Source organism: Aquarana catesbeiana, linkage group LG01 (assembly GCF_042186555.1).
Source record: "Aquarana catesbeiana isolate 2022-GZ linkage group LG01, ASM4218655v1, whole genome shotgun sequence".
Lineage (NCBI taxonomy): Eukaryota > Metazoa > Chordata > Amphibia > Anura > Ranidae > Aquarana > Aquarana catesbeiana.
Window position 1 is genome coordinate 212115347 of NC_133324.1, and position 20071 is coordinate 212135417.

Genomic DNA, 20071 nt, shown 5'->3' on the forward strand with positions numbered 1-20071 from the left:
GTTTGACCTTTAGAGTTCGTCGGCCACCATTCTGTCTCCCTAGTCCTGCCCCTCGCCCACACCCCCCCCCTTCCCTCTCCTTTCCCTCTCCCCCCCACCCCCCCCAACAATTTTAGTACTATTACTATTGGTTTTACTGATTTATTATTGAAGTTGTGACACCATTCAAGATAGTCTTTTATTTGTGAAATATATGTATTGTTCTGTTATGCATTTTTTAGCCATTTTCACAACCATTTATTGCACATTGTGACTGGAGAAGAGATCACTCATCCCCCCCCCCTCTTTTATTGTAATACAATGATATTTATGTATGTCTAGCAATCTGCGACTATCATGTTTTAGACATCGTTTCTCCAGTCGCAGTATGTTGTTGCTTGTGTATATCTCCTTCAGCATGACCTTTATTTTATTTTAGTGCAACTCCAATTGGGTTTGTTCCTGTATATATAGTTCCCTCAATTGCTGACCTATGGTTGAGGCATGGCGCGCTGGGCTGTGGGCACGTATATGTGCATATATAGAGCTGTAGATGTGGTGCGTGGTTTGTGCGCTGGCGGCCAGAGGATGGATCATTTATTCTATTATATTACCATTGCGCGTTCTTCCTTAGGTTTCCAGTATTGCCACTATCAGTGTATAGTACATGTAGCTTTATGAACATAGATTTTATTATTCTTATTTCACCATTGAAGATTCATTGAGTACCATTTTAGCTATCAATTTCAATTTTATCAATTTTTTCATTTTTTAATTCATCCATTAATTAATTAATCTTGCATCTACTTACTATCAATAGCTAAAAGCATTATTATCATTTATATATCTTTATATTTATATTTAATATTAATTTTTATTATTAATATTATTATCACACTTGATGTGTGTATGTATACATACATATTTACCACATTAGCAGTTAAGAGCCCTCTGTTCTCTTGCTGGGGCTATCTGGTATCTTGGTATTTCGAGGCAGCTATTGGTCCAGACTGACACTAGAATTGCTCCAGTGAGCAGACGGCCCCTTTATGCTGGACCTGCCCCCAGTCATATGGCACTAGGCTGTCCCTCGCCGCTCACATTGTGAGTGAACTATACAAGATGCGGAAGGGGCGATGTGGATCCCGCCCCCTTCCTACAGCTTGGAACGCAAGCACACCGACGTGCGTTCCACCCGGATGCAGCCATGCTATCACCGGCCCGTTGTGCACCTGATACGGAGGTGCTCTACTCGCGCTGACCCCCTGAGACAGCACCGCAGGTACTCGCGCCGTCTGGATGCAGTCACGTTGTCACCGACCTGCTGTACACCTGACACAGGGATGTTCCACTGGCGCTGACCCCTTGAGATAGCACTGCAGGTACTCATTCTTCCTCATCCATGATTCAACATGTTTAGTTTTATATGCACTCATCTTTCACAGCTCTCTATTTGTGCACATAGGTTTGATGGGACTGGTGGCTTAGTGGAGTGGGGGGTCCCCACCTACCATGTCTACTATTGCTCACCATGATCTCTATCCGGTACACCTTATGTTTTGTCATCTGGTGCATTCTATAGGCACAGTGCGCCATGTCTTATCACCAATGGTCCAGCTTGCTTTTGGTAAATTATCATTGTCTATTCAATTTACTTAATTTATTTCACATACATGTATATGCTTATTATATTTTATCACATGTATGTGTGTGTATGTATATGTATGCTTGTGCGTATATGGTTGTGTATATATATATATGCATGTGTGTGTGTATATATATATATATATATAAGTATATATGTGTATATATATATATATATATATATATATATATATATATATATATATGTATGTATACTAGTATTATTATTATTTTTATTATTCATACCATACACACTATTTCCTGTCACTAAGTGGAGTGTTGCCCCTATGATTGGAGGGCACAAGAGGGAGGGATCCCCTGAGGGGGAGGAGCTCCATATTCGACCCCACCCACCCACTCCCCTCATTTGACACTCAGTCACTTATAAAAAGGGATTGCTGAAGGAGGGATCACAGCACAGCTCTGGTGAAGAAGGGACTTTCCCTTCGAAACGCGTAAGCTGATTGTGATAGCTGATTGTGATGTTTGTGCGTCTCTCTGCGACTATTGGAAGGCATCGCTCATCCTAAGCTGCATGCTAGCTGTCGGTACACTATATGCTGTGCCTCCTCCATCTACTGCTTGTGAGTCGTTTCATTTTATCTTCTTATATTAAAACATTTTTAAAAAAAGTTAATGCACAAGGCTGGTGCGCCCTTGTTTTTCTTTTATTTATGTTTGAGTCACCCATAAGTATAAGGGACCTGGAACAGTGCTGGGAGACCATCTTAATGAGGTGAGAAAAGAATTTGTGTTAGAAGCGGTTAGGAGCATAGTAGGCTACCAGAGTTACGTTGTGACCATTTAGAGTGCCTTGGAGCAACAGATATCTATGGATCAGTGATTTCCTTAGTACAATAAAATAAGAGGTTGCGCCGAAAGGCGATTAGGACTCCTCTATGTCGGGCGCAGAGGCTACATAGAAGGTAGGGAAATGAGGAGAGATGTATCTTGTAGGCATACCACGTTAACCTGGCTAGATTTTAAATGATGAAATACCTTTGAACGTTTTACTGGAGAATTAAACCCCTGGATATTATGTGAATAGAAGTTCAACGGAGTCATAGCCATAGCGAGGAGACTAAGTTGAGCTGAACTGGGGAGGTCCCACATTCAAGAATTTGTGTCTTGGGCCATAATCGAGCACTGGAGTCCATGCAGTCAACCCATGCTGGATAGGCTGCATTTGATGTGACACAGGCTGCATGTAAGGAGGGACTCTGCTGGGGGCACCTGATGTAAGGACGGACTGCTGGGGACGCCTGATGGCATCTGGTTGTAGGCGACGTGGCTAGTGACACACTCGGGACTCCCACTGATTCTGCATTATGGCTCATTTATATCTGACCTTTTCCGAGAAGAAACATTGAGGGAATTCTTGTGAACTTCTTCTTCGGGGTTCCCGTTGCTGTGGGCTGCCTGCCCGATGTAGTGAGAGAGGACTCGGAGGCTCCATCATCCCTGGACATTTCCACAACTAAGCTTGTTCTGACCCCCCTGAGTAAGGGCGGTCGCAGGCTTTCTGGTAAGCCTTCATCTTTACCATTTGGTGGTGGGCTGCACGGGAGGTGGATCGAATATTCCCGAATCCTGCAATATATCTTCCTCCGGATCTCTTTTGGATTTTACACATTGTTATTTGGGACACTTTTTTGAACTTTTTATTTTATTTTTCACTTTTATTATTCTTTTCACACATACCTATTTCTGGCATGGTCCCATATTTAAAAGGAATATCACTATGTATTGTATAGATATAAGCTTTAGATGATTATTTTTGGTGTATTTACATTGTTTATTCGGCATTACACCCTAGCATTATCAGAGATTGTGCACCAATTTCTAATCACCAGTTACACTCTTATGTCCAGCGCTACACTGATTGCTGTATACATAATCGAGCACTGACCTGGGGGGACAAGAGGGAGAAAAGGCAGAGGCAAAGAAAAAAAGGGTAAGAAGGACCAGGAGAGGGAGGGACAAAACAAAAACCAGGTAGTAAAGGAGGGAGGGTAGTACTAAGTACATCACGGCAAGCGTGAACCACATCTAGTGAGGCAGGGGGGCTCTGCCACCGGACACATGTCTGTGCTGGGCTTAAGTAGCCAGAATTACTAAATAGAGAGAGAGTCTTGGCCAGAAAAAAGAAAAGAGAAAATAAATAAATAAATAAATAGAAAAAAAAAAGGGGGTGAAGATAAATGGAAGAAACAACAGACACCCCCAGGGGGGTCAAAGGTAACATTTAATGTGTGGAGGACCAGCAAGACAGGCCGCAACTTGCGGAGAGGGAGGCAACATAAATAAAATTTAACATGCAGTAGTGCATCAGCACATCAACCCAATTTTAACACTAGTGAACCTTCCACTGGATACGACCTGGGTTAGCGGGAAGGGAATGGGGGCATGGAGCCCCAGACCGGCTAGTCAAGGAAGACCAGCGTAAGATCCACTGGGGAAACCCCCGGGGTCAGTCCACCCTGCAAACCCAGGAGGGAGCAGATCCCCTTGGGGCCTCAGGGGGGACAAATACAGGAGGCGTGATATCAAATTTCAGGTCGTCTGTGGGGCTCGCAGGCAGGGGGCTCAACTGGCAATACATCAAGTTGTTGGGGAAGGAGGGGGTAAAGGAGGGGGGTAGAGACTGGGTAGGGGAAAAAGTGGGGGAAAGGGAAGAAGGTGAACAGAGCCCCGTATGTGGTAGAGGGGTTGTTATGTCCATTACAGGTGTAGAGACATCACAAGCTACCCCAAGGCATGATTGGTATGGGCTCTAGATCTAAGGTGGTAGTGATGGTGCAGCTAATAATAAAGAGAAAAAAAAAGAAAAACCCACTACAGTCTTATGTCAACCATAGTTTGAGTGTCAGTGATCCCAGAGACAGATAGCATTGCGTGGGAGGGTGAGCTGCAGAATAGCGGTATGTAGGCGAGTGAGGGCTAATGGCAAACCGCCTGGTTGAGGACCATATAAGGATGAGCCGTAATAGTGTTAACATGCAAAGGTGGAGCAACTCACCTGTTCATAGGTAGGGTATGAGCAAGCAATCAAAAAAAAAAAAATGAAAAAAAAAAAAAGAAGATAAAAGTAAAAAAGATAACAGTAACAAATAGGCTCCTATCGTCTCTCACAGTGGATGGTAGGAAACATGAACCAGTAAGTTCAGAGGATTTATTAAGATAAGGCCAAACTTACAATTCCAGGACTCATCCTGGGTCAAAGCGTGGGGAGCCAGTTGCGGGTGAGGTGCGTGGAACGGAGTGCTTGTGGCTTTTTGCTGTTTCCCAGATGCAGCCCGGGAGGTTGGTAGCAGGGCGGGGAGGAGCAGAGTCAGCCAGGCTACAGTTTCCTTTGTTGGATGGCAAGAGGCAAAGGGATTCCAGAATCACTTGTGCTTTGTCCGGAGAAGTCATGATGTGGAGATTACCGAGCAGCCATCTTGGTTCTCTGCTCGCGAGCGCCCCTTTTTTAATAAACAGTGTCACACTAGGGCTGGTGCGTGATCTCTTTTACTCTTGTCTTTACAGAGACCAAAGTAGTGGAGTTTCTTGAGGAAGTGGAGGTGGTGAACTGTGTCAAAGTTAGCAGAGAGGTCCAGGAGTAGGAGTATAGGATAGTGTCCATTGGTTTTAGCCATTAGTAGATTGTTTGTGAGTTTTAGGAGACCAGGTTCTGTGGAGTGTTAAGGGCAAATTCCAGACTGAAGGGGATCAAAAAGGTTATCCTCAATGAGATGGTTGCTCAGTCGGTATTCTTTTCTGTTCAACAGAAGCCGGTCTAATGACCAGCTTCTGTCGAACAGTCCTGCTGGAAAACCAGCATTCAATCTGTCCATGCAGCCAATGGCTGCAGCATTTATCATTGTTTTCTGATGGGTTGGGGAACGCCAGGTGTCAGAATACAATAGTGTGACGGGGAGATCCCCTAGTGTGGATGTGGGGTTTTGTCAGTTTTTTTATCATTTAACCCGCTGGTTGAACAAAAAAAACTGTATAACCTGCTTAAGTTTGACTGTGCCATGGTGTAAACTTGAGAGAAGCAGTAAAGACAATGCAAAGGGTACAACATGATTTCTGGCAATAAGAAGTACACAAAGAAACTTCAATTCTAATAAGTCCCATAGAAAGCTCACATGAGGGTGCGTGCAACCAGGAAAACAGTATGCCATACCCAGCGGGAAGTACTATTATACAGAGTGCAAAACCTGTAGGTATCAGAGCCTAATTTATGCATTGTAAACAAGGGTTCAATAGAGAGGTAAATAGCAGAGCTAGAAACATAACATAAAATAATATTTCACAATGCATTTTGCAGGCATACTGTAGGTTGAACATTTTCAGGATGATGTCATTATGAATGTCATATTAAAAACCAACAAGGTCCCAAGGGATGAAAAAAGAAAACAACCATCAACTCATCAAAAACCCTCTGAGGTTAGTAGTATATTTTTGGTCTTAAATATTTGTGTACCCATATTCTGCAATGACTTTAGTTAAAGTGATTTTTAAGTCACCCATGACAAATCATGTGATCCCCTTTCTTATAAGAAGATCTAATGTACGATGTGTGTGCTTTTTAAAAACGATTCAGTGTAATACCTTATTTACAGGCTGCAGTGTTGTCAGACACGTGCTGGTACCTTCCAGAGGAATATGCGTGCGCGCATCTCCAACCCGACCCGGCCTGCCTGACTCTGCTATCTTCACTGTGACCTGTTGCTGAACTCCTGCTTGCCCGACTACTCTGCTGTTTACCTATTTAAACTCATCCGCCTGATCTCCTGCCAACCCGGACTGTCTGATTCTGCCTTCTGCCTATTGCCTTGTGTTGCTGCATTCCTGGCCTTCTCATCCAGCTCCAGGTGCCGCTGTTCCAGCATCTTCTGCCTTCCAGTTTGCTGATCCTCTTCTGCCTGTCATCACCTGCAGCTCAGCCATCCCAGAAGGATCTCTACTCAGTTCCTGTGCCAGCCACTGCAACTTCCATCAGGCACTCCTACCCACTGTGCTCACCAGACCACTGTTCCCACTCCAGTGGCTTCTGAACCAGAGTTGTAAGAGGGGTACCTAACAGTAAGAACAGCCATGACTGAGCCTGTAGGAGAGACCTCCCCTATAAAGGAGATTTGCACGCATCTTGCAGCCCTCACTCAAGCCATGAAAACCCTGCAGGATAGTTACACTAGATTAGAGAGGCAAGTTCTGAACCTTACCGGCCCTGGTAATGTGGCCTCTGCTTCAGCTGCCGCCCCAACACGTCTCCCTCTGTTGTAATGCTTCCACCTGAGACAAGGGTTCCCATTCCTGAAAGGTTTTCTGGGGACCGAACCAAGTTCTTTCACAGCACCTGTCAGCTTTAATTTGCCCTGCAACCCCGGACCTTTTCCCTGGAGGCCACCAAGGTGGGGTTTGTGATCTCCCTCTTACAAGGAGAACCTCAAACTTGGGCTCACCGTCTACTTGAAACAGACTCAGTTCAGATCCATTCCTTGCTTTCCTTCTTTGAGGCTATGGCTCAGCTTTACGAGGATCCTCAGTGGACTGCTACAGCTGAGTCAGCTCTGTTTACGCTGCAGCAAGGCCGCAGACCGGCCGAGGACTATGTCACAGTCTTCAGACGCTGGAGTGCAGACACTCAATGGAACAATGCAGCCTTATGTCATCAATTCCGCATGGGTCTGTCCGAGGGTTTAAAGGATGAGCTTGCTCGGGTCGGTATGCCTGACACCCTTGAGGATCTTATCACCCTGACGATTCAGATTGATCGTCGCCTCCATGAACGCTGGTCTGTACGTTCTTCTCAGCAGACCCGCCCAATGTGGATGACCGCAAAAGCTCCAGTTCCGGCTTCCCGTTACTTACCTCCAACCTGCTTGAACCCGGTCAGCTCAATGCCTGATACTTCCGAGCCCATGCAGCTAGGGCTTATGCGACCTACCTTGTCCCCAGAAGAATGAGCACGCCGTCGCCAGCTAAATCTCTGCCTCGACTGTGGTGGAATAGGCCACTATGTGCACAGCTGTCCGGCTAAGACCTGTAAGTGTCCACTTTCTGTTCCTGCCAGTTTTTCTGCCTTGACCACTAATGCAACCCATCTTGCTCTTCCTCTTTCGTTACAGCTCCAGGGAAGGACAATTCAGGTCAACACTATCATTGACTCCGGGGCATGCAGTTGCTTTGTGGACTCCGTCTTTGCCACCCAACAAGACATTCCCCTACAAGAAAAAATGCATAGACTTTCCGTTTTCTTGGCAGATGGTTCCCGCATTAAATCTGGGCAAGTCTCTCAGAAAACTCTTTCTCTGCCTGTCACCAGTTCTTCTCAGCATGAAGTAATTCTAACTCTTGACATCAGCTCTTCCCCGCTATTTCCGATTATTCTGGGCATGCCCTGGCTCCAGGCCCATAATCCTCACATCAATTGGATTACTGGCGAAGTTAAATTTCTGTCCTCCTATTGTCAAGAACACTGCTTACATAAACTCTCCAGACCTCCAGCCACCTTATTATGTATAGACACTGATCAGAACTTACCTCAATCCGTACCAGAGCCCTATCAGGAGCTTGTTGATGTGTTCCGTAAAAAGGGAGCAGACTCCCTGCCACCCCATCACCCGTACGATTGCCCAATTGGACTACTTCCTGGGGCCGAAATTCCTTTCGGGTGCATCTTTCCCTTATCTGAAAAGGAGCAAGAAGCACTAAAGTTGTACATTAATGAGAATTTGGAGAAAGGATTTATTCGTCCCTCTACTTCCCCAGCTGGTGCTGGAATATTTTTGGTTTCTAAAAAAGATCAGACCCTCCGTCCATGTGTGGACTATCGGGAGCTAAACAAAATTACAGTCAAAAACCGCTACCTGTTGCCTTTGATACCTGAACTGTTTCAAAAGTTGAGATCTGCTGTTATCTTTACCAAGCTTGATTTAAGAGGAGCCTACAACCTGGTCCGCATCCGGGTCGGGGATGAACGGAAGACGGCTTTCCAGACTCGGTTTGGGCATTATGAGTACTTAGTCAATTCTTTCGGCTTATGTAACGCTTCTGCCACATTCCAGCATCTTATCAACGATGTATTCGGAGACTTTCTAGACATCTTTGCAATCGTCTACTTAGACGATATTTTGATATTCTCTGGGTCACTTAATCAACACCGGGAACATGTTCGCAGAGTCTTGGGCTGCACAGACTATACGCAAAGGCAGAAAAATGCGAATTTGAGCAAAAGGACATTCAGTTTTTTGGCTTAGTGATCTCCCCAACCAGTATCAAAATGGACCCTCCGAAGGTATCTGCCATGCTTGATTGGCCAGTACCCTTGGATAAAAAGGGAGTACAACGCTTCATAGGGTTCGCAAATTTTCACAGGAAATTCATCAAGGGATTTTCTGCCATAATCTCACCCATTACGCAATTAACCAAACAGAATTTTCGTTTTCACTGGAGCCTGGAGGCCCAGGACGCCTTTGAAAAACTTAAAAGACGCTTCACTTCAGCCCCAATTCTCAGTCATCCTGACCCGTCTTTGCCTTTCATCCTGGAAGTTGACGCTTCCGAAGTGGCCGTGGGAGCAGTCATTTCTCAGCGGCAGGGCAAAAAGGACCTAATGCACCCCGTGGGATTTTTCTCTCGGAAACTCTTTTCGGCCGAACGGAATTATGATGTAGGTGATCGGGAACTAGTCGCTATCAAAGCAGCATTGGAGGAGTGGAGGTATCTGTTAGAGGGCACTGTTCATCCAGTATTAATATATACCGATCACAAGAATTTAGAATACTTGAGATCTGCTAAACGATTGAAACCTCGACAAGCTAGTTGGGCCTTATTCCTCACACGCTTCTGTTTCCACATCATGTATCAGCCAGGAACAAAAAATATCAAACTAGACGCGTTGTCACACATGTTCGACCACCCTAGAGATTCTATGGGAGATTCATCTGTACCTGATACCATTCTGCCTGCAAACAACTTTTTACTCCTTCAGACGGATCTTCTGTCTCTGATCTAGGAAGCATCCACAGATTCTTCAAGCCTCCAGGGAATCACCTTAACACCTTGAGATGGTTTATTGTGGAGAGGAAGCCAAATCTTTGTTCCGGAAAGTGTTCGAGTCAAAGTGCTAACCTTACTTCAAGACCATCCACTTGCAGGACACTTTGGGGTCCGTAAGACTCTTGAACTCATGCAACACATGTTCTGGTGGCCCAATCTGAAGGAGTTCTGCAGAGAGTATGTCAGTTCTTGCCCTGTCTGCATCCAGAATAAAACCACAAGAAGCCGAGCCTGGGGGGCTGCTAAAACCTCTACCGGTACCCGACAGACCCTGCAGAATGATAGCAATGGACTTCATAGTCAAACTTCCATGCTCAGAGGGGTGTTCAGCTATCTTTGTGGTCGTCAACTGCCTGTCTAAAATGGCCCATTTCCTACCCTTGAAGGGAATACCATCTGCTGTGGAAACGACCCGTGTATTCATTAAAGAGATCGTCAGGCTGCACGGAGTTCCTGCAAATATAGTGTCTGACAGGGGGGTGCAGTTCACCTCATGCTTTTTGAGGGCCCTGTGTGAGATTCTGAAGATCGAACTAGCCCTGTCCTCAGCATATCATCCTCAAACTAATGGGCAAACAGAGAAGACAAATCAGACTCTCGAGCAATACATTAGATGTTTTACATCTTTTGTACAGGATGATTGGCTGTCCCTGCTGCCCCTAGCAGAATTTGCGTATAATAATGCTAGCCATTCCGCCACTGGTCAGTCCCCCTTTTTTGCCAATTATGGTTTTCATTTATCCTTTTTGCCTGACTTTCTTCCAGAATCCTCAGTTCCGGCGGTCCAGGATACATTGCAGTTTCTCAGCCACAAGAATCTACCCACTGGTGTGCAGCGGCGTGCTCCCCAGGCGTGCGCGTGTGTGCACGTGTCTGTGCACGCACCTGTGCGCATTAGCGCTGTTTGACTCTGCTATCTTCACTGTGACCCATTGCCGAACTCCTGCTTGCCCGACTACTCTGCTGTTTACCTATTTGAACTCATCCGCCTGATCTCCTGCCAACCCGGACTGTCTGATTCTGCCTTCTGCCTATTGCCTTGTGTTGCTGCATTCCCGGCCTTCTCATCCAGCTCCAGGTGCCGCTGTTCCAGCATCTTCTGCCTTCGAGTTTGCTGATCCTCTTCTGCCTGTCATAATCTGCAGCTCAGCCATCCCTGAAGGATCTCTACTCAGTTCCTGTGCCACTGCAACTTCCATCAGGCACCCCTACCCACTGTGCTCACGAGACCACTATTCCCACTCCAGTGGCTTCTGAACCAGCGTTGTAAGAGGGGTCTTCTTCTACAAGTTGGGCTCAACTATCAGGTACCTAACAGGGGTGCTCATGTGACCTGCCCGTGCTCTCCCTCCTTGATCTGAGCACTGCAGTGGGAGGGCTGTGTTTCCCTGCAAATGTCAGCCGGGAGGAGAGGAGGTGAGCAGCGGGAGGTCATGTAAGCTATAAATAAGGTATTTCGCAGAATCATTTTTAAAAACACACACACTGCACATTGTAAGAAAGGGGTATAAAGAATTTGTCACTAGTCATTTTAACACCTATAGCGGCCGGAAGGGTGGGGAGGAGATGGATAACACAGACTCCTGAGCTGACAGGCAGGGAGGGAGAGAGGGAGAGAGGAGAGACCGCTGGATGAAGGAAGCACAGAAACTGATCATGGTAATCAGGGATCAGCAGCGCTGATTACCGTGGTCAGCACAGATATATATACATAGATAGAGATCTATCTATCTATCTATCTATCTATCTATCTATCTATCTATCTATCTATCTATCTATCTATCTATCTATCTATCTATCTATCTATCTATATATATAGGCCACATTGGGGACATTGATTTGACATTGGTGTGAGCTTCATTTGTTCTACAAACATTTAACTCTGGCAATTAAAGTGGTCCAGTCATCCTGTCCCTGCAGCTGAAAAACACCCCCACAGCATGATACTGCCACCACCATGCTTCAATGTTGGGACTGTATTGGACAGATGATGAGCAGTGCCTGGTTTTCTCCACACATACCGCTTAGAATTAATGCCAAAAAGTTCTATCTTGGTCTCATCAGACCAGAGAATCTTATTCCTCACCATCTTGGAGTTCAGGCGTTTTTTTAGCAAACTCTATGCGGGCTTTCGTGTGTCTTGCACTGAGGAGAGGCTTCCGTCGGGCCACTCTGCCATAAAGCCCCGACTGGTGGAGGGCTGCAGTGATGGTTGACTTTCTACAACTTTCTCCCATCTACCAACTGCATCTCTGGAGCTCAGCCAAAGTGATCTTTGGGTTCTTCTTTACCTCTCTCACCAAGGCTCTTCTCCCCCGATAGCTCAGTTTGGCCGGACGGCCAGCTCTAGGAAGGGTTCTGGTCATCCCAAACATCTTCCATTTAAGGATTATGGAGGAGGCCACTGTGCTCTTAGGAACCTTAAGTGCAGCAGAAATTTTTTTGTAACCTTGGCCAGATCTGTGCCTTGCCACAATTCTGTCTCACCCAGGGTAAAAGTCTAGAGTTTACGACCAAAAATATATTAAAAAAATATTTATCATTTCATATTTTCTTCATTCCCTTTTTCCTGCAGGAGCTTCCCATGTATTTTAATCTCCCATGAAAACTACTTCTATTCAATATTTATATTACTCAGGTTAAAGCACATTTGTTCCTTAGTCTTCATAACTAGCTTAAAGCGGAGGTCCGCTCATTCCTTCAAAAATTAAAAGCCAGCATAGACACATACTGCAGCTGCTGACTTTTAATAATAGGACACTTATCTGTCCTGGAGTCCAATGATGTTGGCACCGCAGCTGATGTTTCTATCAGCTATCGGGTGCTTCCGTCACCATTGCGGGTAAGGGAACCCAGCAGTGTAGCCTTACAGCTTCAACTTATGACTACCTCTAAACAAACCATAGCAAGAGCCTGGAAGACCTCAGCACTTTGTGCACTTGAGACCAAAAACAGAATGACTCAAGCTATGATTCATGCTGTAGCATGATTGAGGCTACCATTCTAGAAAAAATCCCTAAGCACCGTAAGGTCTAGCAACCTCGGGTGGGCCAATTTCTTCCACCTGACTTTGATTCCTCCCTCCTTGAGCCCTGACACCCGAGGCCTAATCAGGATAGTCGATTGTGTCCATCGCCTGGCTCAAGTGGCTGACCTCTCTTTCCTCTCTCTTCTATTTCTCTCTTCTTTTCTTTCTTCTCATTCCCTGCTTATATTTTTTATCATTATTATTTTTCTTTTACGAGCATTAGGGGTATTCCCCTCTGTCTATTGTGTGCCTCATGATCCTGGATCACCTTACATTTCCAGTCGCATGGACTTATATAACGTTTGGTTTCGGAGAACCTGAGCCTCCGTTCTCCCTATATTCATATTTAAAACCATTTGTTCTAATGCAACAGCATTGTTTTGTTTTTTCTCATCCTTATAGCTGTGAGGTTATTTGTGGATTTGTGTACTTTTTGTTATTACCAGCGCTTCCTGCGCTATTGTTGTTATGTACACTTTGTATTCTTTTCAATAAAAAAAAATATTGAGCAAAAAAAAAAAAAATCAACTAAGACAAAAAAAAAATCAGGCCAAACAGTGACTCAATCCTATCAGATGCACTCACTGTTTGGCAGAGCTATTGCATTTAGGCAGCCATGGATGCCAAGGCTACCTGAATATAATAGGTGTCAGTGAAGGTCCTCCATCCACACTGTTAATGTGGATAGGGGAATTGATTGATTTTCCCCTGTTCTATCCACAAGCTGAATGAGAGAAAATGAGCCCTGTGTATAGCAGCCATTATTTGTATAAACATTTGTTATTTTCAGCTAGTCTAATTAGATTTAAACATTACAGTCTCATGACTGGGAATAAAAATCCTTTTCCATCTGCTAAAGCTTTATGAATTTAGCTTGTTGTTTCAGCATAAACTTAAAACTGATATTTTCCATATAGTAATGAGCCCATGTTATATCACTGGAGCTTCTAAAAGGATCTGAGAGGATGACACCAGGGATAATTTCTGGCTGTTAAATTACAAAGAACATGAAATTCACAGATCTGTACAAGATGTAGTATACTAAATAAAAAGTTATAGACTAACTGTAGTTTGCCAGAGCACTTACAGAAAATTGTAGAAAATAAGACTGTAGAGGGCAAATTAACTAGGAAACCATTATTGTTCCAATAAAAAAAACAGATACAGTATAGGGAAGGTGGCTTAACAATTTATAAGAGAACTCGAGGAAGACAGTAATCAGAATAAAGAGAGTTGTGAACAGACAAGAGTAATCAATGGGTTAAGGTCCTTCAATTGCTGCAGAACTTAGGAATAAGTACTAACATTAGACCATTTGTCAGACAGAACAGAACACATGCTCCAAAAGTACATGATAATTAAACAATTGCAATGAAATACATAGTGCAATGTTTGGGGGTTGATTAGCCTAAATGTAGCTCTCTGTAGCACTATCCCCCTGATGATGGCACATGATCCCTGTGTCGAAGACGCGTAGGGGAGGGGCCAGGACGGAGAGACTGACATGGACTTCACACCAGCGCTGTCCCAGCACAGCATACCGCACCAAACATCCAGTGATTTTGCATAGAAAGCGGTTATAGTATGGTGCACTGACACACCAGTGCCTTGTGAGTACCCCGGTGTGGGGAGTGTTTTCTTTTAATAAAAGTATTTTGACTATATTACACTATATAGTTTCCTTTTCATTTATATGTATGGAGCCACATTGTTTCCAGCTGGAGGAGTGCAGCAGATACTGACACTGAGCCCAGGGGTGGCTCCAAAGCGTATTTGGACTTAGCAGCTGAGTCACACGCTCTGAGGTAAGCACATTAGCTTAAGGGGTTCACGAAGGTGCACCGGAGCATGTTTTTCAGCACTCAGGATATCTTCGGCATGATGTTGGATTGTTGTCACAGCTGAACACCACCTGCACGCATTGTTTTATTATCACTGCTGGACATTATTTGCACGCACTATTTAGAGTGCTAAAGAGAACTTTTTTCATTATTTATTTATTAATTTATTCATTCAGACAAGCAGGATACTTTATATTAGCACTAAGCACTTTTTATGTTTATTAAGACACTATGTATGGTGTAACAAGCACTAATAAGCACTAATTTATGGTGTAACAAGCACTTGTTTTTTTCACACCTTGTTTATTTATTCAACATTCATATTATTTGTATTTAATATTATCTGACTAGTAAGCACAGAGTTGGTTAATATTAATTTTGTTTTTGGGGTCACCCAAGCGCAGCGCATAACTTGTAAATTTATCCTATGCACGTTATATGAAGCGTGATTAGCGCATGCAGCTGGAGGTAGCACAAGCAAGGCATAAGATTATTGTGGCTCAAAGAATTTTTCCTTGTCAAAAGAAGTTTATTGAGTATACAATGTTATAAAGATACATAAAGTAAGTTTACAAGGATCTATAAAGTAAGCTCATTGTTTTACAGTAGGGTTTATATAGGTAAATATCATGAAATTTCAAATATTAAACATTGGGTTCACGTAAACATAAATTAAAGATATATATATCATTTCCTTAGTTACTTTTGTAGGTATTTAAATGATTTATACCTATTATACATAGTGTTTACAAGTAGAGTGTATATAGGTCAAATAAATTCTGATAATGAGCTTTAATCGTAAGGTGGAGAAAAGGAAAGAGAAAGAAGAAAAAGGGTTGAAAGGTAGAGGTATGGTCCACAAGGTTGTCCCGCTCGTCAGTTTATTATTCTTTTTAGTTCTCTTTGAAGCCTTAGAATGGGTGTCTCTGTAAGTCATTTAATCTGTTACCATGGCAACAGGACAGAGTCATTGAAGTTTGACAGGAACTGTTGTTTTATCCAAGGATGCCAAAGTTTTTCAAATTTTGGAATTTGATTTTGATCGATGGCTACCATCTTAGCATGGGACATTGTATTATTCATTCTGTGAATTGTTTCTACTAGTACCAATGTAGGAGATTTCCATGCCTTGGCCACTGTTTGTTTTGCAGCCGTTATTAGTTGGATCATAAGTTTGAATTGAGAGAGTGTTAACCATTCCGGTTTTAGATTAAGTAAAGTTAAATATGGATCTGGTTGTATTATTTTTTAAAATATTTTAGATGCAATCACGAAGACTTCCTTCCAGAAGGTTTGGATTACTGGGCACGTCCACCATATGTGTAAATATGTGCCCATTTCTGGGCATCCTCGAAAACAAAGAGCTGAGGTATTAGGTGAATATTTTGCCACTCTAGCGGGTACAAGGTACCAGCGAGTTAGGACTTTATAATTTGTCTCCAGTGCTAAGATGTTGGGTGAAGATGACTTAGATGTGAGCCATATGTTAGACCAGTCCGTGTCTTCTAAAGTTCGTCCCAGGTCCTCCTCCCACCTCTGAACGTAAGAGGGTCTATTAAGATTTGCTACTCCATATAATTGATTATAAAGTGATGAAATTGTACCTTTAGCAAATGGATCTTTTGTACAGATTGATTCAAAAATGGATAATTGGGATAATGGTGTATCCCCCTTTAGGAATGGTGTATAGAAATTTTTGATTTGGAGATATCTAAATATCTCAGAGTTTGGTAGATCATATTTTTCTCTAAGCGATGGGAATGAAAGGAATGATTTAGATGCTATGAAGTCATTTAGTGTCTGAATGCCTGATGTTGTCCAAGCTTTAAAAGAGTTTGGGTAGATCCATGCCGGATAAAAGGCCGGATTTCTGATAAAAGAGAGGAGAGGATTGTGTAGAGATTGTAACTGATATTTGGTTTTTAGTTTAACCCAGAGAGATAAGAAGTGTTTAGTTATGGGATTATGAATTTTAAAGCGGTCTTTAGGATCAAGCCATAATAAATTTGATATTAATAGAGGGTCATTTTCTGAAGCCTCTATAAATACCCATAATGGGATTTCCTGTTTTGCATGGTATTTGGACAGACTGGCCAAATGTGCTGCTCTGTAGTAGTTAGTAAAATTAGGGTATTCCAGGCCTCCTTTATTTTTGGGAAGATGTAGTGTGTGTATAGGTATACGTGGTTTAGAAGAGCCCCATATAAACAAAGTTGCTCTTTTTTGTACTATTCTCAAAAAATAGGAAGGAATTGGAATAGGGAGGACTCTGAATAGATAAAGCAATTTGGGTAGAATAGTCATTTTGATTGCATTAATCTTCCCTATCCAGGATAAAGGAAGTTGCGACCATTGTTTTATTAGATTTGTGATCTGTCTTAATACAGGAGGATAATTGGTTGAGAATAAGTCAGAATGAGATGCTGTTAAATGAATTCCAAGATATGGGATTGATTTTTCTGCCCATGTGAATGGGAGTGCAGCCCTAGCCGGGATCAATTCCATGTTTGTGAGTGAAATATTAAGCACTAGGCATTTCTTAGGATTAATCATAAGGCCGGATAGGGCTGCAAATCCATCAAGAGCTGGTATTAAGTTAGGACCAGAGACCTGTGGTGATGATAGAAAAAGTAATATATCGTCTGCAAATATACATAATTTGTGTGTAATACCTCCTACTTCAATGCCAGTTATAGTTTGGTTTGTTCTGATGTATTGGGCCATGGGTTCGAGTATAAGGGCAAATAATAAGGGAGATAATGGGCAACCCTGTCGGGTACCTCTTTCGATATTAAAGGCTTCAGATTTGTATCCAGCATATTTTATATAGGCTTTGGGTTTATTATATAATGCTTTGATCCATGTTAAAAAGTGGGGTCCAAAACCCCATTTTTGTAATGAATATTGCATATATTGGCAGGATACTGTGTCAAATGCCCTCTTAATATCGAGAGATAGAAAACATAAAGGGATTTTCCGTTTTTTAGCAATATGTGCCAATAACACTGCTCTGTGTATATTATCGCCTGCCTGTCTATTTGGCATGAAGCCTACTTGATCTCTATGTATTCATTTTCCTATAATGCTATTGAGGCGTTTTGCTATTATTTTTGCTAATAATTTAATATCGAGGTTTAACAGAGAGATAGGCCGATAATTCACACAGGAAGTATCATCAGAAAGGGGTTTTGGGATCATACAAACAATTGCCATTAGTGTTTCTTGCCGAAAAGAATGTCCATCTAGAAGTTTGTTAAAAGTTTCAGTGAGAATGGGAGAGAGTATTTCTGAGAATGTTTTATAGTATAAAGCCGAGTAGCCGTCTGGGCCTGGTCTTTTGTTAAGTTTTAGGTCTTTTATGGCGTTAGCAACTTCATCTATAGTTATAGGCTCATCCAAACTGCTTTTTTGATTCTGAGATAACTCAGGTAAGGTTATTTTTGAGAAGAAGGATTCAGCCTCTGTAGGATTAAATTCATTGTTTGTCTTGTATAAAGTTGCGAGATGTGAGTGAAATTTATGAACTATTTTAACTGGATTACAAGTGTAAACATTTTTTGATAATTTCAAGCGTATTGGTTTGAAAGATTTGTTAGTTGAATTTAATGCCCGAGCCAAATATGTACCTGGTTTGTTTGTATTCATGTAGAAATTGTGTTTGGAGCGTTTGAGGGATTTATCAAATGACTCAGTGAGAAATAGATCGTATTCCAATCTAAATTTTTCCAGATGAGATTTTGTACTCTGAGATGGATTATCTTGAAATGATATGTAGGCTGCATTAAAATTGAGTTCTAGTTTTTTTTGCTAGATTTTTGCGTTCCCGTTTAAATAGTGCCATTTGTCTTTGTATTGTACCACGCAAGACAGGCTTATGAGCTTCCCACAGTGTTATTGGGGAGATGTCTGTTGTATTATTAATTGATATGTATTCCTTTAAAGCTTGTTCAATGGCCATCTGATGTAGTGGGTGTTTGAGCATTATGTCCGGTAAGTACCACGTTGGGTCATGCGCTTTTGGTATGGCTGAGGCTATAGTAGTGTATACTGCATTATGGTCAGACCACGGAATCGGAATTATATCTGATGCAATAATTTCTGGTATCATTCCTATTGTTAGAAAAATATGATCTATTCTGGTGAAGGTTTGATGAGGGTGCGAGAAATAAGTGAATTTCTTTTTCATTGGGTTACTTTCTCTCCACGAATCTACCAGATTGTATTTGGAAAGAAGTTGAGAAAAAGGTAATCTAGAGGTTATTTTGGATGGTGTAAAAGGTGATTTATCTAGAAATGGGAGGAGGACCTGGTTCGAATCCCCACACATTATCACTGTTCCTATTTTGTGTGTATTAATCACTTGTAATATATGTGAGAGGAATGGTGTAGGTTGTTTGTTAGGAGCGTAGTAGGAAATCACCGTGATTGCTGTATCCATTATATAACCCATGAGTATCAGGTATCTACCTTCTGGGTCTTTAATTTCTGATGATAAGGTGAATGGTGTGGATCGGTGAAATGCAATTAGAGTTCCCCTTTGCTTGGTACAGGCAGAAGCCGTGTAAATTTGTTGATAAAAAGGAGAAATATATTTTGGAGTAGAATCTTTGGTGAAGTGTGTTTCTTGGAGGCATACTATGTGAGCCTTCTTGTTATGGAAAGTACGGAAGGCTTTGGTCCTTTTTTGAGGGACATTTATTCCCTGAACATTCAGGGAAAGTATATTCAGTGGTGCCATGGCAATAGATCAAATAGTTTTGACTTACTTTTTGTTATGCAGAGCTGACTGCGCAGATCAACCTGTGTGGACTGAAGAGATGAATAGATAGAAAAGAAACCAGTGAATTCTGGAGTAAAGAGTAAACAAAAAGCATATGAGATTAGATGATACATTGTATAAATTATTTTTTGCAAGTAATCACAATTTACCTGTGAAAGAGAATAAATATCTCTCTCAGGGGAATAAGTGCCTTCGTCACACTCCCACATAATATGGTTGGGAGAATGAGGAGGGCTAATGGGGGTACACGGATCTTCCGCTTACAGGAGAGAAGTGCTATGTCAAAAGACATCAAAATGATGTTTCATTAATTGGAGTGCAGAATATAGTTTTTGTTGAAATTATTTATTCCAGGGTGGTTGTATATGGTTAGTCTTGCCCTAGGCTAAATAATTAAGTTAGAAAGGTACTGTTAATAACTGTGGTATTGATGAAGATAGTTTGAATTATTTTGGGATTTTAACCCTTTTAGAGTAAACAATTACATATTTTATTCATATGTAACTGTTTAGATATGTTAACTCATAAAATTGAGGTTGTATTGCTTCAGATTAGAATAAACAAAAACATAATTCTAGGAACTAGTTAGGTAATAATATATTTGTTTTAAGAAAAGAAAGAAAAAGCTTCCATTACTTCTGGATTATTGAACATATTTGTCCTAAAAAGTAATAAATCTATTGTTATTACCTGATAATATATAACTGAACAAGAATTTCCTTATTTCACTTATATATTCTAAGGCTA

The 20071-nt window shown here is 42.2% G+C and overlaps 1 protein-coding gene across 1 annotated transcript in view; it reads left to right on the plus strand.

Annotated features, from left to right (window-relative positions):
- The first annotated feature begins 1137 nt into the window (after nucleotides 1-1137).
- Nucleotides 1138-20071, plus strand: part of LOC141139006 (uncharacterized) — a 44223-nt gene continuing 25289 nt past the window's right edge. The window contains exons 1-2 of the mRNA XM_073624780.1: nucleotides 1138-1361; nucleotides 5939-6057. The gene's annotated coding sequence lies outside the window, so the exon portion shown is untranslated. The remainder of the gene's footprint in view (nucleotides 1362-5938; nucleotides 6058-20071) is intronic.